Source organism: Balaenoptera physalus, assembly GCF_965194825.1.
Source record: "Balaenoptera physalus genome assembly, chromosome: 11".
Taxonomy (NCBI): Eukaryota; Metazoa; Chordata; class Mammalia; order Artiodactyla; family Balaenopteridae; genus Balaenoptera; species Balaenoptera physalus.
Window position 1 is genome coordinate 41,224,617 of NC_138896.1, and position 24,267 is coordinate 41,248,883.

The 24,267-nt window shown below is 43.9% G+C and overlaps 1 pseudogene across 1 annotated transcript; it reads right to left on the minus strand.

Moving 5' to 3' along the window:
* Positions 1 to 364: 364 nt before the first annotated feature.
* LOC309638705 (heat shock factor protein 1 pseudogene) lies at positions 365 to 24,256 on the minus strand (annotated as a pseudogene). Its single transcript has one exon. The product of its transcript is annotated as a heat shock factor protein 1 pseudogene (transcript).
* Positions 24,257 to 24,267: the final 11 nt, after the last annotated feature.

The following is a 24,267-nucleotide window of genomic DNA, read 5'->3' on the forward strand; positions in this document are numbered from 1 at the left end:
TGGCCTATTTGACACTTATAGAACATTCCACCCAACGACAGAAGAACAACATTCTTTCCAAGGGCACATGGAGCGTTCATCAAGATAGATAACAGTCTGGACCATAAAACAAGCCTCAACAAATTTTAAATAACTGAAATCATAAAAAGTATGTTCTCTGACCACAACTGAATTAAATTAGAATGATATCTGGAAAATCTCCCAAATATTTGCAGGTTAAACAACACACTTCTAAATTACCCATGGGTCAAAGAGGAAGTCACAAGGGAAACTAGAAAATATTTTGAATTGAATAAAAATGGAAACATAACATATCAAAATTTGTGGGACACAGCCAAAGTGGTGCCTAAATGGAAATTTAAACATTAAACTAGAAAACAAAAAAAGTTTCAAATTATTAATCTATGTTCCATCTTAAGAAGCCAGAAAAAAAAAGAGCAAATTAAATTCAAAGTGAAAAAGTAAGAAATAAGGAAGATTAGAGCAGAAATCGATGAAATTGAGAACAGAAAAATAGAGAAAAATCAATGATACCAAAAGCAGGTTATTTGAAAAGATCATTAAAATCAATAAACCTATAGACAGACACTAAGAAAAACTATTTTTAAAAATCTGTAGGAGCAGAAATCAGATCAGTGCTTGCTAGTGGCTTCATGATGGGGGAGGCGATTGACTACAAAGGAGCCTGAGGGAATTTTGAGGTGGATGGAAATGTTCTATATCTTGATTGTGGTGAGGTCTGCGACTGCATACATTTGTCAAAACGCATGGAACTGTACACCTAACAAGGGTGGATTTTACTGTATGTAAATTATGTCTCAATGAACCTGAAGTAAAAGAAAATACAAGAGTGCATTTTAGCACTTTATGTAGGAGAATTTCATGAAATTTTTGTTTTGGATGCGTGTGTTCTGGATTGCAGTAATAAAATGTTTTTTATCCCATAAATTGTAGTTAAAAAAGAAAAAGCAAGTCATTGCCCGAGAACGTGCCAAGGTCTTCCCTGTCTTGCGACTTAACACTAGCCAGTCGCTCTGCCTGAAACACTGGGACAGTTCATTCTCCGACTTCAAGTCGCCCCAGGGAGTCATTTCCAGGCCACTCTATCAAGAAACCCAATGCCTCCCCTCTCTCTATAGCTCTAATTCTCTCTCACGCTGTTTATTTCCTTTATATCACTTACTACAATCTATAATTTTTTTATCTTTGTAGCAGTACATTGAGTCTGTGGGCTTGTAGGTTGTAATCAGATAATAGCTTTATCCTTTTCCCCCATTGTCCCTGGTAACCTGCCCTGTGGAGCTAGTTCTTTCTCTGCCTTTGAACAATACTCAGGAAGGTCACAGAGCGAATCTGCTCAATCTCTCTATAAAAAGTCCTCCACACTTCATTTTAAATTAAGTTTCTTCCCTCGGCCAGCTATCACTGGCTTGACTTGGAAAGTTGTGCTGGGGAACAAAGACAGTGTGGCCGGATTCTTCTTTGTGAATTTCTTTCCAGACTCCCGCAGCATCCCACCATACCCATCAGTGCCAGATGCAGGGGAGGAAATGCTTTACTTAACCAGCACAGACTGGAAGTGGTTTTGGTTTCCTCTGGCTGTGATAGATGTTCAGATTGACTTTTGCTCTGTGGGATGTTTGTGGGTTTGTATAGCCCCATGATTGCTGGCTATCTCTCACCTGCACTCTGTATCCCAAACTTCAAATTTATCTAGGTGTGGAATTGGCTGCAATTCTCCCCACTTCCTGTTATCTGAGCTCTTTGCAATGTGCTCTTGGCAGCTACTCCATCAAAAGGTGGAGCTTGTTGCCACACTCCTGGAATCTGGATTGGCCTTGTGACTGGCTTTGGTCAATAAAACCAGGTGAAAGCAACCTTGTGCCAGCCAAGGCCTCAGAAAGCCCTGTACACTTCTGCTCTCAATCCCAAAACCCTGCCAGCCAACACCCTCAGGCTAGTCCTCTGGATGACAAGACCTGTGGCCCAGGCACCTCTTATCACCACAGCAACACCCAGGCAACCTTCAGAAGCAGAGCTGTCCAACTGAGCAGCTGCTGATCATAAACATATGAGTGAGCTTTGCTGAGATTACAAGAATTCCATACAGGAGCCCAGACCATGCTGCCAACCCACAGAAGCGTGAGTTAATTAAATGGTTAAGACACAAAATATTGGGATAGTGAGATACACAGTGTTAAAAAACAAACTGAACAGAGAAAATTTGAAGATCTAACTGGCTTTATTCAATGATTCATGAGTTGGGCAGCATCCTATCTAACAAAGAGGAGTGTGCTCAGGGAATTCCCTGGTGGTCCAGTGGTTAAGACTCAGCACTTTCACTGATGTGGGCCCAGGTATGATCCCTGGTCAGGGAACTAGGATCCCACAAGCCACGCAGCAGGGCCAAAAAAAAACCACCAAGAAACTGGGTCTTCCCTGGTGGTGCACTGGTTAGGAACCTGCCTGCCAATGCAGGGGACACGGGTTCGATCCCTGGTCCTGGAAGATCCCACATGCCGCAGAGCAACTAAGCCCGTGCGCCACAACTACTGAGCCTGCGCTCTAGAGCCCGTGCTCTGCAGCAAGAGTAGCCACCGCAATGAGAAGCCCATGCACCGCAATGAAGAGTAGCCCCTGCTTGCCGCAACTAGAGAAAGCCCGCGCACAGCAACGAAGACCCAACTCAGCCAAAAATAAATAAATAAAATAAATAAATTTATTTAAAAACAAACAAACAAGCAAACAAAAAAACTCACCAAAAAACAAAGAGAACTGTGCTCTGAGGAGATGTTCAAGATGGAAAGATTTTATAAGCAGAAGGAGGATGAGACAAGGAAGTTAAGTGAATCTTCCAGGGAAGATCCCCTTGCGTTAGGAGAAGGCAGGGGGTCTTATCAAGCTGATTGCTTCACTAGGATTGATCAGGTACTTTCAGACTAATTGGTTTAAAATTCCACTCCTGGGAGAAGTGGAAACTACAATTAAGTTAGGTACTAAGTCTTAGTGGGGCTTAGCATAAGTGACTCCATTTGGGGCCTGTTGTTCCTTTTTAAAAACAGCAATTAGGACTTCCCTTGTGGTGCAGTGGTTAAGAATCCGCGTGCCAATGTAGGGGACACGGGTTAAAGCCCTGGTCCAGGAAGATCCCACATGCCACGGAGCAACTAAGCCCGTGTGCCACAACTCCTGAATCCACGTGCCACAACTACCGAAGCCCGTGTGCCTAGATCCCGTGCTCTGCAACAAGAGAAGTCACCGCAATGAGAAGCCCGCACCCCAACGAAGAGTAGCCCCCGCTCGCCACAACTAGAGAAAGCCCACAGCAACGAAGACCCAACGCAGCCATAAATAAATAAATAAATAAATAAATACCAAAAATAAATAAATAAATAAATAAAAACAGCAATTAGCTAACTGATACAGTCTGTTAAGAAGTATCTGTGCCAGGGCTTCCCTGGTGGCGTAGTGGTTGAGAATCTGCCTGCCGATGCAGGGGACACGGGTTCGAGCCCTGGTCTGGGAAGATCCCACTGCCGCGTAGCAACTAGGCCCGTGAGCCACAACAACTGAGCCTGTGCGTCTGGAGCCTGTGCTCCGCAACAAGAGAGGCCGCGATAGTGAGAGGCCCGCGCGCCGCGATCAAGAGTGGCCCCCGCTTGCCGCAACTAGAGAAAGCCCTTGCACAGAAACGAAGACCCAACACAGCCAAAAATAAAAATTAATTAATTAATTAATTAAAAAAAGAAAAATGAGTAGAGGCTTCTTCCTTCAACTCTAAAAAAAAAAGAAGTTATCTGTGCCAGCTGGATTCTTGTTCAAAATTTGCATGGCATACTCTTATCCCTTTGCTTTAATTTTTTGTGTGTCCTTATGAATCTTTTTAAAAAGCCAAATAACAGGACCAGAATTATTGTTTATTTTGGTTTTCCAAGCTAACTATCTTTTCTTGGCATAGGCTCTTTAACTCCAACTTTGTGAAGTAGAGATTATTATCTACTTTAGGTATAGTTAATTGAGTCAATGAAATTTAAAAGATTTGCCCAAAGTTACTTAGTTAGCATGAGGCAGAACTGGAACATGAACCCGGCAGTCTGGCTCCAGAGCTGATGCTATTAAACGCCATCTACTCTGTTCCCTGCCACACTGACAAGTATTTCCTGGGACGTGTGTAAACCAGTTTGAAAAGCATGAGTTTAAAATAAAGTATGTGTATATTTTACCTCCAGCCTTTACTTTCCCAAAGTTATTTCTAAATAACAGGCAGCACTCCCCAACATATAAAAATCTCTTTCAAATCAATATGAAAAATATTGACAACCAATAGAAAATGAGCAAAGACATAGATTATTTATAGGAAAGGAAATTCAAATGGCTTTTCAACCACTTGATTGAAATAGAAATACACTTAATTTCACTCCTAACTTTTAAAAGTAAATTAAAATAACAATGACACACTATTTCTTGCCCATCATATAGACACAGATATAGAAGTTTGATAACACTCTCAGTTGGCAGGGGCCAGGGAACGAAATTAGTACTGTCCACCCGTTGATAGGAGGGTACACCAGTGCAACCTCTACAGACAGCAATTTTATAGTATCTACTGAAGTTAAATATTTACATATTCTTTAATCTAGTGATTCTCCTTCAAAGAATATACATCTACACTGGACATTTTTGAGAATCTAAGGGAGCACTGTTACAAGCAAGGACTACCCCAGACACCTGCAGGTATGGTCACCCTGACTGTGAATTACGTACAAGGTTATTCATTGCAGCACCGTGTGTATTGGTAGAATAGTGGAAATAACTCAATTATTCATCAATAGATGAATGTTTACATAAAAGTACCATTATCCCTACAATAGAATGTAACACAATGGTTAAAAAGGAGGCAACTCTTCTAAATATTGATTTCAAGATATGAAGTGTAAAGAAGCAAGGCAGAGAACAATGAATATGATATACTACTGTTTATGTATTTTTATAGAATATATGCCAATACACGCTTGTATATGAAGACACTGTCTCTGGAAGCTAGCAGATTCAGGTTTGAGGGGCTCTGAAACTTGTACAATTCTGGTGGCCCTTTTTAAGAAAAAGAATACAAAAAGTACAAATACAGAATTAGCTACAAGGCCTGGGAAGGGGCCTAAGCAAGCAAGGGACGCTGATGCAGAAGCATAGTTGGCTTCACAGTAAATTGTCTCTATCTGGAAAGATGCAGGAGAAACCAGTAAAAGAGTTTGGCTCCTGAGAGGTGAACTGGGTGGCTGCAGGACACGAGAAAACAAGCGATGCACCTTTCTCCCTTTGGGATTTTGCACATATGTTACCTATTCAATAGGAAGAATTCCTTTGTAAATTAATTGCAGTGTCAAACCAATACAATTCCTAAATAACCAGAACAAACAGTAATTTCTCAGAAAAAGATACATTTCTTTCTTTAGAGACTCCCTTCATTTTCAAGACAGAAAAAGAAGATACATACCATTTTTGGTTGGTTGAGCTAAGGATAATAATGACAACTGTTGTTTTTTAAATACCAGTAGCTTCTTTCCCTCATAAGAAGAAAAATCTGGATCTTAAAATTGGCCTTAAGGTTTTATTTCTCATATACTGTTGATCATCTTACAGCACCTCCTTGCTGATTTTTTACAGCATCCTGTTCTTCTTTCATAGATACTCTAGCTTATCTATGAGGAAGTTTATTATAGTTTATGTGACATTCCCCTCTTCTCTCTGCCTCTGTTTACTCTGTATTTTGTTGTTGTTGTTGTTTGTTCTTTGCCACAGAGCCCGTTGTTCATAGATCTCTGCCTGTCTTGTCCGTCTGTCCATCCATCCGTCCGTTCTCGTATGTATCTGTGTATCTCTACGGAAGGGGAAAGGGGGTTTCTCATGTAAAAATCCAAAATATAGTTCTAGGAACACCCGTGTACTAGTCAGTCCGAGTGTGGCTGTGAAGCCCCAAGCAAGCCTTGGCACATGGGGCCAGACCCTTGGTCTGGGGGGCCATGCCCAGACCCGGGCCTCTAGGAGACAGTGGGGTCCCTGGCTTTGGGGGGCTCAGAGCCCATCAGCAGGGAGATGGTGGGGTCGTCGGCGTGGTCGTCCTCCTGCGAGAAGCAGGAGCCCTCCCCCAGCTCTAAGAGCACCGGTAGACCGCTGCCCCGCACGTCCACGTAGCCCGGGTCCAGCAGGAGCTGCTTCCCCAAGTCAGGGCTGCTGCTCTCTGCCTCGCGAGGCCTGGGGGTCTCGCGGGCCAGGCTGCTGTCAAGGTCGGGCAGGCTCCTGCCGGGCACTGTCACGGAGAGGCCGAACAGGTCCGGCAGGGCACTGGTGTCCACGCTGAAGCCGTGGCCAGTCGGCTTGGTCTGCAGGTCGCCCAGGTTGGAGTCCATGGCGTCCAAGTGGTCCCTGAGCTCGGTCCCCTGGCTGGACTCAAACACGCAGAGAGGAGGAGGGGCAGGGGAAGAAGCGGGCGACCCCAGACATCTGTGGAGCGCGAGTCAAATTGTCCAGGCGGGCTACGCTGAGGCACTTCTGGGAGGGATGGGGGGTGGGGCCGAGGCGGGCAGGCGCGAGAGGGGGCACCCCCTCCCCCCCTCCGCCCCCGCGTCCGTGAAGGGTGCGGCCGAGGCCGAGGCAGCCGACGCAGGCTCTTCCACAGGATGGAGTCAATGAGGGTGGTTGGGGACAGGGGCGTATCCACCATGGTGGACGGGTGCCCGGGACCAGCATCCTCTGCCCGGGGGCTCCGAGGTGGGCTGGGGGGCTCCACCTTGACTCGAACCAAGGGCCTACTGGACAGGGGCCTCTCGTCGTCTACGCTCCTGCCTGGACAGGCCAAGGGGCTACTGGGGCAGCTCAGTGATGTCAGAGATGATGGGTCCCGAGTTGGCAACAGCATCTGGGGAACAGAGGCTGCGGCCGCTGTGGGCTAGGTCGGAGCCGAGTAGGGCCCCGGGCCGTGGATGTGCTCCAGGGAGTACTGGGCATGGAATAACTGTCATACAGCCTCAGGGGGAATCCTTCTCTTCACCCCCAGGATCTGGTTCCACTGCACCAGCGAGATGAGGAACTGGATGAGCTTGTTGAAGACTTTCTGCTGCCGGGCGTGCTTCTGCCGCAGGCCAGCCACCTTCCGCCACAGGGCCTTGTTCTCTTGCTTCACGGTCAGCAGTTTGGAATCCATGCTCTCCTGCTTCCCCTTCATCCGCTGCACGTCGGTCAGCAGCTTGGTGACACTGTCCTGGGGAATCTTTATGTCCTCGCTCCTCAGAGTGGACACGCTGGTCACTTTCCTCTCGACAAGGGGCTGCTCCTGGCCGCGCAGGAAGCACAGGTGCTGGAACTCGGTGTCGTCCCCCTCTGGCTTGACCAGGCTGCCCTGCTCAATGCGGACCACCTTCCAGAAGCCACACATGTTGAGCTGCCCCACGAAGCTGGCCGTGCCGCTGTGCTTGGAGGACTTAGGTGGCACCTCCTTGGCAAACGGGCCCTGGTGGAGCACGTGGACGCTGCTGCTGCTCGGGCTCCAGAACGTCCGTGTCTTGGTTGCTCACGAAGATCCACAACTTGGTCAGGAAGACCTGGACGTTGCTGGGCTCCGCCGTGCCCAGGCCCGCGGGCAGATCCATCCCGGGCAAGGCGGGAGAGGCGGAGGGAGTGACCACGAGGACAGACCACGGGCCGGCCGCCACTGCGGGCCGCCTGGATGCGAACCGGGCCCGGGGCCTGCGGCCCACATGGCCGCCGCCATCTTCTGACGGGCAAGCTCCAGCCGTCGCCGCCCACTGGCCTCTTTTTAACTTTTTATTTTGATTTTTTGTTCATGTCCAAAGTCTCCCTCAAATACAGTATATGGTGGTCCTGACCTGAGCACTCCTATTTAAAAGCGAGACACCCACAAGCTGGTGGGCCACTCTGGAACCTAGGTGGGAACTAGTGGCCTTGAGTAATTGAGTGGGAATCCAGACTTTTAAATTTTTGAATCATGGGAATTCCCTGGCAGGACAGTGGTTAGGACTCCGCGCTTTCCTGCACACAGAATGGCAAATTTTTTGAATCACATTCAAACGTCAATATCTGTGGGTGTTTTTTCTTGAGGGAGTCAGTTGCCTCCTGGGGGGTGAGAGTGGATTGTCAGTCTTCTGGGAACCAAATGGGGAAAGGGGGCTGGTGGCTCACTGCTTGGGATATAGGTCTTCACTAAAGGCCCCTGTGTTCAGTATGGAGCCTCCTCTCTGCTCTCATTTGGGCTTGGTGTCCCCAAGGCCAGAATCTGTCTGGTTTGGCCTTTCCCCAGTCTTCTCCCAGCAGGATGGGCTGGCCTGGGAGTTGCCTGGTTACCAACTGTGGGGGGAATTAACTGCAGGTATCTCAGCTTCTTCAAAAACTTTTAATCCATCCTCCCCTTGCACCTCTGCTTTCACAGGAAACTAGAGCTGTGAAACTCCTACATCTTCCTGAAGTTCTGCCTCAGGAATTGCTTCTTGTTGCCCACAGCTCCTGCTCTCACCCTTATGTTTTGCTTTTTCAGATTAACAAGGTCAGTAATCACTCTTCTCTCAGCTCCACCAGCTTTCCAATTAAGATGTTGTCTTCTCCTGTCTGATATTGTCTCTCCCCCTGTTCTCTTTGTGCCTTTCTTATCCCATTTCAGGGAGGTTTGCAGCATGAGGTGAGAGGAACTTGAATGTCCAATTCTCAAGATTTAACCAAAAGAGCTTAAAATTACTTTCACGTTCAAAGAAATGAAGCATAAATTTGTCCTTGGATCCAGATATACCTTTGTTTGGGGATGGACTACTTCTGTAAACCTTTTGTTTAGCATTGGTGTTTTCATCAATTGATTCAAAAATATTTCTAAGTGTCCAGTATACTGCACAGACTGGACAAGACAGTGTTGGTTGCCAGCCTCATAGAGCTTTGATTCCAGTTTTGAGAAAGGAGACCCAGAGATAAAGAAGAGAAGACAATATGTATATATATATATATATATATATATATATTATAAACTGCAGTAAACATTATAATGAAAACAAATAAAAGGGATAAAGAATAATCCTATTGTCCTCCTCCTTTTCACATCCAAATAAGAATTGTTAGTATTGGCTTTTCCCATCCCCCACCTCCCACTCATTTTTCACAACCCACTCCAGTTGGTCTTCTGCCTCTTACTCTCCTAAATCCCCCAATGACTTGGATGTAACTAAATACAATACATTTCCAGACCTCCTCTTACTTGATTTCCCCAGCACCAGATAAGTGGACTTCCACTTTCTTGGGACACTTTCCTTGGCCTCCAAGACCCAACACTTTCTAATATCCACCTCTGTGATCACTCTTGACCTCCATTGCCTTCTTTATCCTGATGATCTTGGAGACGCACCAGCAGTGAGTGGTGGCTTGAAGCAAGATCTTAGTTCCCTGCCCAGCAATTGAACCAGGGTAGCCTGGATGAAAACCAGGAATCCTAGCCACTAGACCAGCAAGGGCTAGAGGCTAGAAGTAAATTTTCTCTGGCTCTTGCCTCCACTGAAAAATGCATTTCTCAAGGAGACAAAAACTGTAAAAACAGGTATGAAGTTTATTATTAGAGACACAGCACAACAAGTGGGAGAGCACACAGAGAAACAGTTTGTTTAGTTAAGACAGAAGCAAGGCAGAGATAACACACCTAGGGAGAAAGGGTGTGGGTGTCCTCCCTAATGAGGAGGAGTGCAGTAAAGAGGCAGTTAAATCATTTATACAGGGTGGCTCGTCCCGGTCTTTGTTTACCTTTGGCCAATTATCTGGTTTCTTTTTCCACACCTGACCTGTCCTAGGACCCTCCCCAACTTGCGTGCACAACTTTTTTCCAAGATGGATTCCAGCCCAGAGGCCTATGGGGGCCCTTGGCATCACCTATTCTGGGGTGGTGAGCCCTCCTTTTTGACCCCCAAGGAGCCTTTCTGCGCATGTGCAGTGTCTCCTTTGCCCCAAAGATGGGAAATATAGGACCTCTTGATCTTTCACTCAAACAGGGTTTAGCCCCTCTCTGTTCCTGCCATGACTGTTATCTTAAAGAGTCCTCAGGAGACAAAGCCTGGCTACTTACCCTGTTTCTGTTGTTATTCCTATTTCGAAGTTTCAGGAAATGCAAACAGGAGGCCAGTTGTAAATGCCTAGCCTGGAGCCCATCTATCTCCTGCCCCACTGACATTAAATATTGGAGCTGTCCAAAGCTTGAACCCCCTTCTCTTCTCATTTTGCTACCCTGGGAGAGTTCATCCTTAAGAACTGGAAATTTTAGGACTCACCTTCCTGTCTGGACTTCACCAATAATCCTGATGTTACTTTGCATACAGCCTTGACTCCTTTGCTCCTTCATCCTTTCCCAGCACTCTTGGCAAAGTCCTAACTCTGCCAACTCTGCCATTGCATGCACGTGGCTGAACATATCTGGAGGGAAAGGAAAACACACATCATGCTGACTGGTCTCACTTTGAATTTTTGGTTAAGTCTCAAGTAGACCTTGTGCTGGCTGACAATCATACTACATGTCCCTAGTCCAGTGGTCTTCACCCTGGAGTGTGCAGACTCCAAGGAATACACAAAGTGCTACAAGGGACAGGAAGACATGGCCAGTTATGAATGTATCCATTTTCACATTCTCTATTTCTGTATATCCTTTTCCTAAAACTGATTTACTTGCGAACTTTTGTGCATATTTTCATTTCTCTCCTCCTCTTTTGCCATTGCCCATTTGCCATTCTCCCAAGATGGGGAAATATAAAAACATCTGAGATGCTAAACAAAAGTACAATTTGAAATATTGTTTTTGAAAGTAAATGACTCTAATGATTGAGTACTGAATCCTTTAGCAAGTCAGGTGGTTTTCAATTCGTTGCTTTCAACAAAATTAAAAGAGAACCTAATTGAGTTTTCAACTTGAATATCATTAAAATACATTTAATGATGGCTCATTATGTGATTTTTGGCATATAATTCAGAAGGAGTTCAAAGAAGTGAGTGTCATTGCTATAATAAAAGTATTTCCATTCCCATTTACTTATTTATGTGAACAAGAACTCTCAGCTTTTATTCTGATGAAAAAAAAAATAGATAGAGAATTGTTACTGAAGGTTGTCCCATTTCAGCTATGCTATTCTTACGATTCAATGATACATGAACTGTTACCTAAAGCAAGCCCATGTGCCTGAGGCACAGTGAGGCCAAACAATACCAGAACATTATTGTTGTCAGAGTCTGGAGCAGAGAAAGGTTTATTGCAGGGCCAGGCAAAGAGACGGGTGGCTCATGCCTTAAAAAGCCCAGACTCCCCAAAGGCTTTCAAGCAAAGCCTTTTTCTTTTCCTTTTTTTTTTTTGGCCACACTGTAGGGCATGCGGGATCTTAGTTCACCGACCAGGGATTGAACCCATGCCCCATATAGTGGAAGCAAGTGTGGAGTCTTTACCACTGGACCACCAGGGAAGTCCCAGCAAAGCCCTTTTAAAGGCAAGATGAGGGAAGGGCGTGGTTAGTTGTTGCAGACTTCTTGGTGTGGGATCGTTTGTTCTTGCAGCTGTCCAGGTAGGTCAGTTCACAGGTCATGATGTTCCTCTAAACCTCCAACAAGACAAATGTTATTCTGTGTTCAGGTCAGGTCAAGGTCAGGCTATCCTGTATACTTGAAGCTATAGGCAACATTCTTTAACAAAAGGTGCAGAGCCAGCATGACTAAGCACAGGAAACAGAGCATAAAGATTAAAGTAAAAGGAGGACTTTCCTGGTGGTGCACTAGTTAAGAAGCCGTCTGCCAATGCAGGGAACACAGGTTCGAACCCTGGTCTGGGAAGATCCCACATGCTGTGGAGCAACTAAGCCCATGCACCACAACTACTGGGCCTGTGCTCTAGAGCCCAAAAGCCACAACTACTGAGCCTACATGCTGCAACTACTGAAGCCCACGTGCCTAGAGCTTGTGCTCTGCAACAAGAGAAGTCACCGCTCACCACAATTAGAGAAAGCCCACGTGCAGCAACGAAGATCCACCGCAGCCAAAAATAAATAAATAAATAAAATTTTAAAAATAAAAGAGGGCTTCCCTGGTGGCGCAGTGGTTGAGACTCTGCCTGCCAATGCAGGGGACATGGGTTCGAGCCCTGGTCTGGGAAGATCCCACATGCCGCGGAGCAACTAGGCCCGTGAGCCACAATTACTGAGCCTGCGCGTCTGGAGCCTGTGCTCCGCAACAAGAGAGGCCGCGATAGTGAGAGGCCCGCGCACCGCGATGAAGAGTGGCCCCCACTTGCCGCAACTAGAGAAAGCCCTCGCACAGAAACGAAGACCCAACACAAGCCATAAATAAATAAAAACAAATAAATAAAAATTAAAAATAAATAAATAAATAAAAGAAAAAAATAAAAGGAACAGATCTAATATGGAGTCGTATTTGTTCTTCCCTAATACAGAACTAGCTAAAAACCCATTAAAAGATGCATTGTGAATAAAATTTTATGTTTATTGATATCTATCAAAATGTATAATATATTTATGTGATTTTGATCAATTTGCTTTGTTGCTAATAGTTCAATCCAAAAGAAAAGTTTAAACATTTAGAGTATTATGGTTAAAAGAAATTAAAAAGAACTAATTTTTAAAAATATATTTTGTTACAGAGAAATATAGAAAGATCAATACAAGACTTTCACATATAAAATACATTAAGAAAAAATTATGTAGTGGAAGTGAATGAAATATGAATTCAAGGAAAACGTAAATAATGTAAAATGTCCAGCTTTTGAAGAAGAGTTTATTCATATGTTTTATCTGTTTTTTTTTAAAGATTTTTTTTTTTGGATGTGGACCATTTTTTTAAAAGTCTGTATTGAATTTGTTACAGTATTGCTTCTGTTTTATGTTTTTTGGTTTTTTTGGCCTGAGGCATGTGAGATCCTAGCTCTCCGATCAGGGATTGAACCTGTAACCCTGCATTGGAAGGCAAAGTCTCAACCACTAGACCACCTGAGAAGTCCCGATTCAAATGTTTTTTGAAAGGATGATGTTGAATATGAAAAAGCTATGGCATTGGGACTTCACTGGCGGTCCAGTGGTTAAGACTCTGCTCTTCCACTGCAGGGGGCGCGGGTTCAATCCCTGGTTGGGGAACTAAGATCCCATATGCCTTGTGGCACAGCCAAAAAAAAAAAAAAGCTATGGCATTTAGGTTCTATTGGTTACATTTAAAACAGTAATATAAACAGTCTTATTTTTAAATGTTGATATTTACAAGATACTAAAATTTTTACACTGTTTGTAGTTATTTAAATTTACAAGGAAAGAAATCAGATATGAAGTAAAAGATATGCAGGAGGTCACATAGTTTTCCAAAATGTTTTTAGGGAACATGCAAGCAAAAAAATTGAAGATTGATGAACGAGTCCTGGTACTATTAGTACACCCAGGCAAGAAGGGACTCTGCCTTGAGCCCACATTTAAGAGGACACTGCATGTCAACACACACAAACAATTTCGAAGGGACATAGGGGTATCTCTGTTACTAAGGATCTGACACTTAATTCTGGCACAGTGTATTAATTATCTCTCACTATATAAAATTACCCCCAAACTAGTAGCTCAAAGCAACACACATTATTTCATGATTTCTGTCAGTCAGAAACCTGGGAGAAGCTTAGCTGGATCCTCTGCTTCAGGGTCTCCCATGAAGCTGCAATCAAGGTGTTGCCAGTGATCTCATCTGAAGGCTCAGTTGGGGAAAGACCTGCTTCTAATCTTGCTCCACGAATTGTTGGCAGGATTCAGTTCCTTAAAGGTTGTTGGACTGAAGGTATCAGTCTCTTTTTGGCTATTTCCCAGAGGCCACCCTCAGTTTCTTGCCATGTGGGCCTCTCCAAAGTGGCAGCTTGCTTCTTCAAAGCCAGCAATAGAGTGCCTACAAGACAAAAGTCATGACTTTTAATCTCAGAATTGACCTCCCGTCACTCTTTGCCAAATTCTATTCATTAGAAGCAAGTCACTAGGGGACTTCCCTGGTGGCGCAGTGGTTAAGAATCTGCCTGCCAATGCAGGGGACATGGGTTCAAGCCCTGGTCCGGGAAGATCCCACATGCTGTGGAGCAACTAAGCCTGTGCGCCACAACTACTGAGGCTGCGCTCTAGAGCCTGCAAGCCACAACTAGAGCCTGTGTGCCACAACTACTGAAGCCCACGCGCCTAGAGCCCGCGCTCCGCAACAAGAGAAGCCACCGCAATGAGAAACTCACGCACTGCAACAAAGAATAGCCTCCGCTCGCTGCAACTAGAAAAAGCCAGTGCGCAGCAACAAAGACCCCACACAGCCAAAAATAAATAAATAAATAGAAGCAAGTCACTAGTGGGAATTCCCTGGCAGTCCAGTGGTTAGGATTCTGTGCTCTCACTGCTGAGGGCCTGGGGTTCAATCCCTGGTCGGGGAACTAAGATCCCACAAGCCATGCGGCATGGCAAAAAAGAGAGGAAAAAAAAAAAGAAGCAAGTCACTAGATTCAGTCTACACTCAAGCGGAGGGGATTACATATGGGCATAACCATCAGAAGGTGGAGATCACTGGGAGCCATTTTAGAAGGCCTACTAGACACAGCATGACCATAAGTCTAAACATCTGCTGTTATAATTAACACTATTCAAGTTGCAAGGAAATGTGTCTCCTTACCTCTTGTCCTCTATCATTGAAACAAGAGGTGCTGGTGACCAAATGCCGTGAAGATTCATAGGTTTTGCTGTTGCTGACCCTGCAGATGGCCACTTGTTTTGGATGCAGGGAGAATTTAGCAGTGATTGATAGTGATTAAGTAACAGAAAAGACAAATCAATTAACTTGTCAAACCTTCTCTCTCAGTCAGTATGAATGCAGTACCTTCTTACATAATGATGTATCCTTTCCCAGTAGGGTCACAGTTGCCCACAGTGGCTGAGGAACATGTTCCTGTACTAAACAATTAATATTACTTTTCAATTTGTATATATGCATATGTATGTATAACAAATATGACACATGAAGTTACACTGGCAACTAGTTATCTAATACTTGAATAGTTTTATTTTTATAAAAATATTTCATAAGATTTAATTAAAATTTCAAAAAGTTAAATTTTCAAATGGCAGCTTTCTTTTTTTTAAATTAATTAATTAATTTTATTTTTGGCTGTGTTGGGTCTTCGTTGTTGCTCGCGGGCTTTCTCTAGTTGCGGTGAGCGGGGGCTACTGTTCCTTGTGGTGTGCAGGCTTCTCATTGCAGTGGCTTCTCTTGTTGCGAGCATGGGCTCTAGGCACTCAGGCTTCAGTAGTTGTGGCACGTGGGCTCAGTAGTTGTGGCTCGCGGGCTCTAAAGTGCAGCCTCAGTAGTTGTGGCGCATGGGCTTAGTTGCTCCGCGGCATGTGGGATCTCCCCGGACCAGGGCTCAAACCTGTGTCCCCTGCATTGGCAGGCAGATTCTTAACCACTGCGCCACCAGGAAAGCCCTCCCTTCAAATGGCAGCTTTCTATAAATAACTTTTAATATTTATTCAGTATAATTTGCAATTTACACTTCAATTTTAATAGATGATTTAAATATTAGAAAAATAACATTTGAAAGATGATAATAATTTTACATTAACTTCATTATATGTCTTCATGAAAATATATTCAAATTATGTAAAGTTTGAAGTCAGTTGCATTTAACTTTTATTTTATTTTTAAATTAACTAGTTAATTTTTGGCTGCGTTGGGTCTTCATTGTTGCGTGCAGGCTTTCTCTAGTTGTGGCAAGCAGGAGCTACTCTTCGTTGCAGTGTGCAGGCTTCTCATTGTGGTGGCTTCTCTTGTTGCGGAGCATGGGCTCTAGTCACATGAGCTTCAGTAGTTGTGGCACGTGGGCTCAGTAGTTGTGGCTTGTGGGCTTAATTGCTCCACGGCATGTGGGATCTTCCCTGACCAGGGCTTGAACCCGTGTCCCCTGCATTGGCAGGAGGATTCTTAACCACTGTGCCACCAGGGAAGTCCTGCATTTAACTTTTAAATTCTTTAGCCCATTACCGTTAATAGAACACAGATTATATGAAAATCTCAATTATAACAACATAATTAGTGACTTTGCAAAAATGAAGATAAGAAAAATAAATGGTTTGAAATATATATTTATTAACTTGTAAATAATGCATGTCTCTTTTAAATTGAGGTAACATTGGTTTATAACATAAGTTTCATGTGTACAACATTATACTTCTACTTCTGTATACACTATAGTGTGCTCACCACCAAAAATTTTGTTTCCATCCATCACCATAAAGTTGACCCCCTTTACCCACTTCACCCTCCCCTCATCCCTTCACCTCTGGTAGCCACTGCTCTGTTCTCTGTATCTACGTGTTTGTTTTTGTTTGGTTTGGTTTGTTCATTCATTTATTTATTTATTTATTTTTTGAATTCCACATATGAGTGAAATCATACAGTATTTGTCTTTCTCCATCTGACTTACTTCACTTAGTGGAATACCCTCAAGATCCATCCATATTGTCTCAAATGGCAAGATTTCATCTTTTTTATGGCTGCATAGTATTCCATTTAATTACATACACCACATCTTATTTATCCTTTCATCCGCCAGTGGGCACTTAGGTTGTTTCCATAGAGTAGCTATTGTAAATGATGCTGCAGTAAACACAGGGGTGCATATTTCTTTTAATTAGTGTTTTCATATTTTGGGGATAAATACCCAAAAGTGGAAAAGGTGGGTCATATGGTAATTCTATTCTTAATTTTTTGAGGAATCTCCATACTGTTTTCCACAGTGGCTGTAGCAGTTTACATTCCCACCAACAATGTACAAGAGTTCCTTTTCTCCCTCCACATCCTCATCAACACTTGTTATTTCTTGCCTTTTTGATAGTAGTCATTCTGACAGGCATGAGATGATATCTTGCGATTTTTGATTTGCATTTCCCTAATAATTAGTGATGTAGAACATCTTTTTCATGCGCCTATTGGCCATCAGTGTGTCTTCTTTTGAAAAATGTCTATTTGGCTCCTCTGCCCATGTAAAAAAATCAAATAGTTTTTGAGTTGTATGAGTTCTTTATATATTTTAGATTTTAAGCCTTTATCAGATATATGATTTGTAAATATCTTCTCCCATTCGGTAGGTTGTCCTTTCATTTTGCTGATGGTTTCCTTTGTTGTGCAGAAGCTTTTTAATTTGATATAGTCTCCTTTGTTTATTTTTGCTTTTGTTTCCCTTGCCTGTGGAGACATATCCAGAAAGATATTGCTACAATTGATGTCAAAGAGCATACTGTGTATGCTTTTTTCCAGGAGTTGTATGGTTTCAGGTCTTACATTCAAGTCTTTAATCCATTTTGAGTTGATTTTTGTAAATGGTGTGAGGTAGTGGTCTAGTCTCTCTCTCTCTCTCTCTCTTTTTTTTTTTTTTTTTGCATGTTGGCTGTCCAGTTTTCCCAGCATCATTTATTGAAGAGACTATTCTTTCTCCAGTAATGCACATCTTTATTTTGTTACTCATCCAGCCATATCTGGCCCACCAAAAGAATACCTAGATACATGCGATAATAATTAAATGTAGTCATTTTGATAGTTTTTCAACTGTGTTGCTTTACACACATTCTTTTGTTGTTATGAAAGTAGACTTGGCAAAGTAAGAGTAAAGAACATACCTAACAGTTTATTAGCTTGATGATTAACTTTAAAAAATTTAGACCTATGATATGTGAGCCTCCATTTTTATTCTTGCCCTGGGGCACCTTCTTTTCTCTCCTCAAATCAACTCCCTCACACCCAGCTGATGACATTACTTCCTAGTTCACTGAAAACCAGGGACAACAGAAAAGAACTTCTTTTTCCACTTCCCACCTTCTCCTACATTTCTACCCTTAGACTCTGTCTCCCTCCAGGCATCACAAATGTGTCTATCTAGGGTCACCCCCTCCACTTGTGCACTGAATCCCAGTCCTTCTCAGTCAAGAGCATCACTCCTACAATTGCACTCCCTGGTCCCTGTCCCTGTCTACTCTGTCATTCCTATCAGCATATAAAAATACCAAAATATGCCCATTTTAAATATCCTTCCTCTGAGCCCACATTTCTTTCTACATTATGCTGCATTTCTTTCCTTCCCTTTAAGGCAACATTCTTTGAAAGGACTGGCTGTACTCTTGTTGTCTTTCTCATCTACTACCTTGTCTTGAACTCTTTCCATTTCTTCTGTCAAGAGGTTGGTTTATAGACTCACAGACATAGAGAACAGACTGTGGTTGCCAAGGATGGGGGTGTGGGGGAGGGGAGGATTGGGAGTTTGGGATGAGCAGATGCAAACTATTATGCATAGGATGGATAAACAACAAGGTCCTACTGTATAGCACAGGGAACTATTTCAATATCCTGTGATAAACCATAATGGAAAAGAATATGAAAAAGAATATATATATATATGTATAACTGAATCAATTTGCTATACAGCAGAAATTAACACAACTTTGTAAATCAACTATACTTCAATAAAATAATTTAAAAAAAGAATTGGGTTATGAGGTCCATACCTCCTCCCCTTAAATCTAAACATGTTTGTAACTGTCTTATAACCAACAGAATGAAGCAGAAGTCATACTGCATGATTTCTGAGGCTAGCTCAGAAAAGATTATACAGCTTCTGCCTTACTCATTTCAACATGCTTTTGGAGCCATGAGTGCCATGTAAGAATTTTAACTACCTCAACGTTGCCAGGCTGTGAAAAAGCTCATGCTACGTGGAGAGGACAAGTGTAGGTGTTCTGGCCAACATCCCCAGCAGAGAGCCAGCTGACAGCTAGCATCAACTGCCAGACATGTGACAGAAGATGCCTCCAGATGATCCCAGCTCTCAGTGGTTAAGTCACCCTCAGCCTTTAAGTCTCCCCAGATAAGGACCCAGACATCACTGAGCAAAGACAAGCCATCCTTACTGTGTTCTTTCTGACACAGTATTCCATGAGCATAATAAAATGGTTGTTTTACACCACGTTTTGGGGTGGTATGTTAGGTGTGTGTGTGTGTGTATGTATGTATGTATGTGTATACATATATACATTCATATATTTCCTAGCTCTATTTGCTGAGAAGGCCTAGGAACAATGGCATCATAGTAGCAATGAAGATATCTGGCACCCAGATCTTGGTTTCCAGATACTATCCTTTGTTAAAAGAAGCCAGAGAGGGCTTCCCTGGTGGCACAATGGTTAAGAATCCGCCTGCCAACGCAGGAGACACCTGTTTGAGCCCTGATCCGGGAAGATCCCACATGCGTGGAGCAACTAAGCCCGTGAGCCACAACTACTGAGCCTGCGCTCTAAAACCCTCGAGCCACAACTACTGAAGCCTAGAGCCTGTGCTCCGCAACAAGAGAAGCCACCGCAATGAGAAGCCCACGCACTGCAATGAAGAGTAGCCCCCGCTCACCACAACTAGAGAAAGCCCACACACAGCAACGAAGGCCCAACGCAGCCATAAATAAAATAAATTTATTAAAAAAAAAAAAAAATGAAGCCAGAGCCTCTTGAAGAAATGGTTGATTCCTGGGCTAAGTCAGGAAAAGTACAAATTGAGCCTGAATTACCTCTTGTACCAGAAAGTAAGGAAATGATCAAATAATGTTGTAGACATTGCAAAAGGACACAGGAAACAACTTGAAGCACTTTCTCATTTGCCAAATTTGGGATAATTTTTTTTAACCTTACTTTCTGTTTAATTCATTTTGCCAAACAAACATAGTGAAAACTTTAATCTGACTAATTGTACAGAAAATAGAATTTGTAGCAAACATAACAGCATAGACTTAAGTCCTTGGCAAGCTGGATCTCCACTGAGATCCCATAGATTGCCTTGTAGATAGCCTCCTGGGAGGGAGGTCCTAGGAGGGAGAGGCACAGATCTGCCAGTCCCTATCAGAAGCACAGGCTGCACGTGGGAAGGAAAAGCACAAAAAGTAGAACTGATGTTACTTGAATCTCTTATCACTACATGTGGAAGAGTTCTGATTGCTGGCCAAACTCAAGGTGTTGTCTTCCCAAACCCATAGTCCTTGGGCATCCTGCCTGAGTCCATAGGGGATAAGTTTCAAGTTCAATGGTTCTGAAGCCTCTGCTTCACCAGAACCTGCAACGTAAATTTGGGGGTGGGGGTGAAGGTGGGGAGGGGTAGACAAAGTCATAATTGCTGGTGTCACCAGTGCAGAGTCTGAGATCCCAGACTTCAGGACCTTGTTTCAGGAGGAAACAAGAGAGGGTGCCAGGTCACCAGCAAGAGTCCAACTGCCCTAAGCCTCAGTACTGTCAACCAGTGCCCCAGGAGTATGAGGGAGTTCAACAGCGGCGGCCTAAGGTCCCCACTAAGCTGCTAGGTGTCTGGGAGTCCCGAAGGGCGAAATGGGACTCGTTCACATCCTGTGCTTTTTGCGGATGACAGCCATAGCCAGCAGCCGATCCCTCTCGAGGAGTTCTTCACGGAGCTTGGCCTCGGTGAGACACTGGTGAGGATGCTGCCCTTCATCTCCTTCATCTTCACCTCCATCAGCGCCAGGATGTCCAGCTGCTTGTCCAGCTTGCACAGGAGCTCCTCCTCCGTGGTGCCTGACGACAAGTAGAGTGGTCCGAGCCAGTATCAGGGAAGCCCTCACCCCCCTCCCTGCCCCCCACCAGCTGGGGGCCCTTGGGGCACTCTGTGGCCTCCAGTCCTGCTGTAGCAGCCTCTAGCTCCGATGCCGCAGCTGCTGTGGCTGTGGCCTGTGAACTCCACTTGCACCACCAAGCCCATGGGCTTCCCATCTTCTCCCGTGGGAATGGTGGGCGCCAGGCGGCACGGATCCCAGAGTCTGGCGCCTCCCAAATTTGGGATAATTTGCGCATGAAATTAATGATGATAGTAACTGACTATAATTAATTAAATAAAATAGAAATGCATGGGTCCAGGCAATATAAATAAATATGGTAGTAATGGATTACAAGTTATTGAGTAAAATAGGAATCTGTGAGTCCATATGATATAAATAAATAAATGAATAAATCAGGGAGAAAGAAATGTTCTTTTATAGTCGATTGTTGACTGAAAACTGAAGAAGAAATGACGGAGTAAAAAAAAAAAAAAATCACCATTTAATAAACATCATCTGGCTTCCCCGGTGGCGCAGTGGTTAAGAATCTGCCTGCCAATGCAAGGGACACGGGTTCGAGCCCTGGCCCGGGAAGATCCCACATGCCTCGGAGCAACTAAGCCCGTGCACCACAACTACTGAGCCTGAGCTCTAGAGCCCACAAGCCACAGCTACTGAGCCCACGTGCCACAACTACTGAAGCCTGCACTCCTAGAGCCCGTGCTCCACAAGAGAAGCCACGACAATGAGAAGCCACAACGAAGAGTAGCCCCCGCTCACCGCAACTAGAGAAAGCCCGCGCACAGCAACGAAGACCCAACACAGCCAAAAATAAATAAATAAATAAATTCTAAAAATAAAAATAAACATCATCATGCTTATTCCGATGAGAGTCATAAAGGGATGCTAAGGCAGGTGGTGGAGATTTGGTGCTGTGCCAGATACTTAGGAATTACAAAGGGACAGTTATGGCTTTACGGTGAAAAACCTGCCAGACTGGTTTGGCAGCATCAGGAGTGAGCCGGTTTGCCTCCAGCAACTTCTGATGTGATACACAAAGGCCACATCGTTTCTCTCTTGCCCCAACATGCACTTAGGTTGGAGAGACATTGTACAGAAATGAAAACCCTGTACTCTTTAAAACTGATTCATGAAAGAGAAAGACAGACAAACTGCCCACATTGAAGGAGTCTGCAGATATGTGACTACCAAATGCGATCTGCGATCCTGGACCAAAAAGGACAGAGGCATTAGTGGGACAGCTGATGAAATCTGAATTGTACCTATAATTGGATAGTGGTGTTGATTTCCTGATTAGGATGGTGTATTTGTTTGCTAGGGCTGCCATAACAAAGTACCACAAACGGGGCGGCTTAAACAGTAGAAATTTATTTTCTTACAGTTCTGAAGGTTAGAAGTCAGAAATCAAAGAGTCAGCAGGGTTGGTTCTCTCTGAGGGCTGTGACAGAAGTCTATTCCATGCCTCTCCCCTAGATTCTGGTGGTTTGCTGGCAATCTTTGGCGTTCCTTGGCTTGTAGACACATCAACCCTAACTCTGCCTTCACATTCACATGACATTCTGGTCTTGACGTATGCTGGTATGGACGTGATGTTCTGGTCTGGACATGACGTATGCTGGTCTGTGTCCAAATTTCTCCTTTTTATAAGGACATCAGTCATATTGGATTAAGGGTCCACCCTACTGCAGTATGACCTCATTTTATTTTAACCAATTACATCTGCAACAACCCTATTTCCAAATAAGGTCATATTCTGAGGTACTGGGAGTTAGAGCTTCACTATTTGAATTTTGAAAGGACACAATTCAACCCATAATAGATGGTTATATTGGGGTTGAGAGAAATAAGCAAATATAACCAAATGTTGACAAATGGGGAATCAGGGTGGAAAGGATACCAGAGTTCTCGATACTGTTCTTAAGTGTTTTCTGTAAGTTTGAAATTACTTCAAATTTTTTTTTAAATTCAATAAAGTGCTGAATTTATGTATTACACAAGATCTTAGTGCTGAACCTACCATGGGGAAGGAACTATAAGGAGATGATAAAGGTGTTTGGGTGGCTTTATTGCAAACTTGCCTGAGACACAGTGAGGGTATCAGAAATTAATACATTATGTTTACACAGCACTTCATAATTTACAAAAAAAAAAAATCTTATTTCGTTTGTCCCTCCTGACAACTTTGTGAGGCAAGACTTTTTCAATTTTATAAAAAAAGTAAAGAAAGTTCAGGTGACTGGCCCAAGGTCCCCATCACACAACTGTTAAATGTAAACTGAGGCATGTTAAAATTTTAAGTTTATTTGAGCAAAAAATGCATTCAAATGGGGCCGTGCCAAACCAGAAGTGGTAATGCGTGCTCCTCAGACCTCAGCCAGAGGAAAAACTTAAATGGAGAAAGTGTGGAAACAGAGAAAGGAAATTATTTGATTGGCTATAGCTTAGCCCAGTTGGCTGTGTGTGATTGGTTGTCCTTTAGTGTTTTTTTGTTTTGTTTTGTTTTGTCTGTGCCTCCCAGCATGCAGGATCTTAGTTCCCCAAACAGGGATAGAACCTGTGCCCCCTGGAGTGGAAGTGCTGAGTCCTAACCACTGGACTGCCAGGGAATTCCCTCCCGTGGCATCTTGATTACATGACCTTGAGGCATTTACAGGTTTAGATTTTGGCTTGCTTAAATAGGCCGCCATGACATTAGAGCCCCTCAGTCTGATGGCCTCCTTGTTTAATTAACACAACTTATAAATGATTAGTTTGCACCCTGGTCCAGTTTTTTTTTTTTCTGACTCGTAATGACCTCCTGTGGCGGTAGCAAACGATAATACGAGTTGACTCTAAACAAAACTGTGACTTCCCTGGTGGTCCAGTGGGTAAGACTCCACGCTCCCAATGCAGGGGGCACTGTACCATCCCTGGTAGGGAACTAGATCCTGCAGGTATGCCTCAACGAAGTCAGCATGCCACAACTACGACCCAGCGCAGCCAAAATAAATAAACAAATATTTAAAAAACAACAACAAAAAACCTGTGACATCCTTTGTACCATTTTGGGGTAAACAAGTTCTTCCCAAGAAAACAATGTCTTCTTATTAAGATCAAACTGGAGTTTAGGTAAGAGACCATAGAGGCTCCAGATATGAGGTTCACTATGGACCCTTTCCTCCGCTGTCCACACTCCACCCCCCAACCACCACCTACGGGGCGGGTGTGGGCCGGTCTCCATATGGACTTCGATTTCCCTCATGAACTTTCAGGCCAGTGCCTGGGGAACAGGGTCAAGAAAAGGCCTTCAACCCGTTGCCACAAGACAGCCTCTTGGACATTTCCCACCAGCTACTCTCACACCACGCCCCTCGCGCACAAGCTCGCTCTTCCTTATTATTGCCCCAATAGTTAAGTCCCAATAGTTAAGTCTCGCACCGCTGGCCAATCATGTTCTTTCTCTTTTTATAAACCTCCGCCCTGGCTCCTGCAGTCCAATGATTGATATAATCGTCTTCGAAGTCACTAAGCGAGAGTGCGGGGTTTCAGCGCCGCAACCTCGGGGGCCTGCAGACCTGGGGAAGAACTACGCGGCT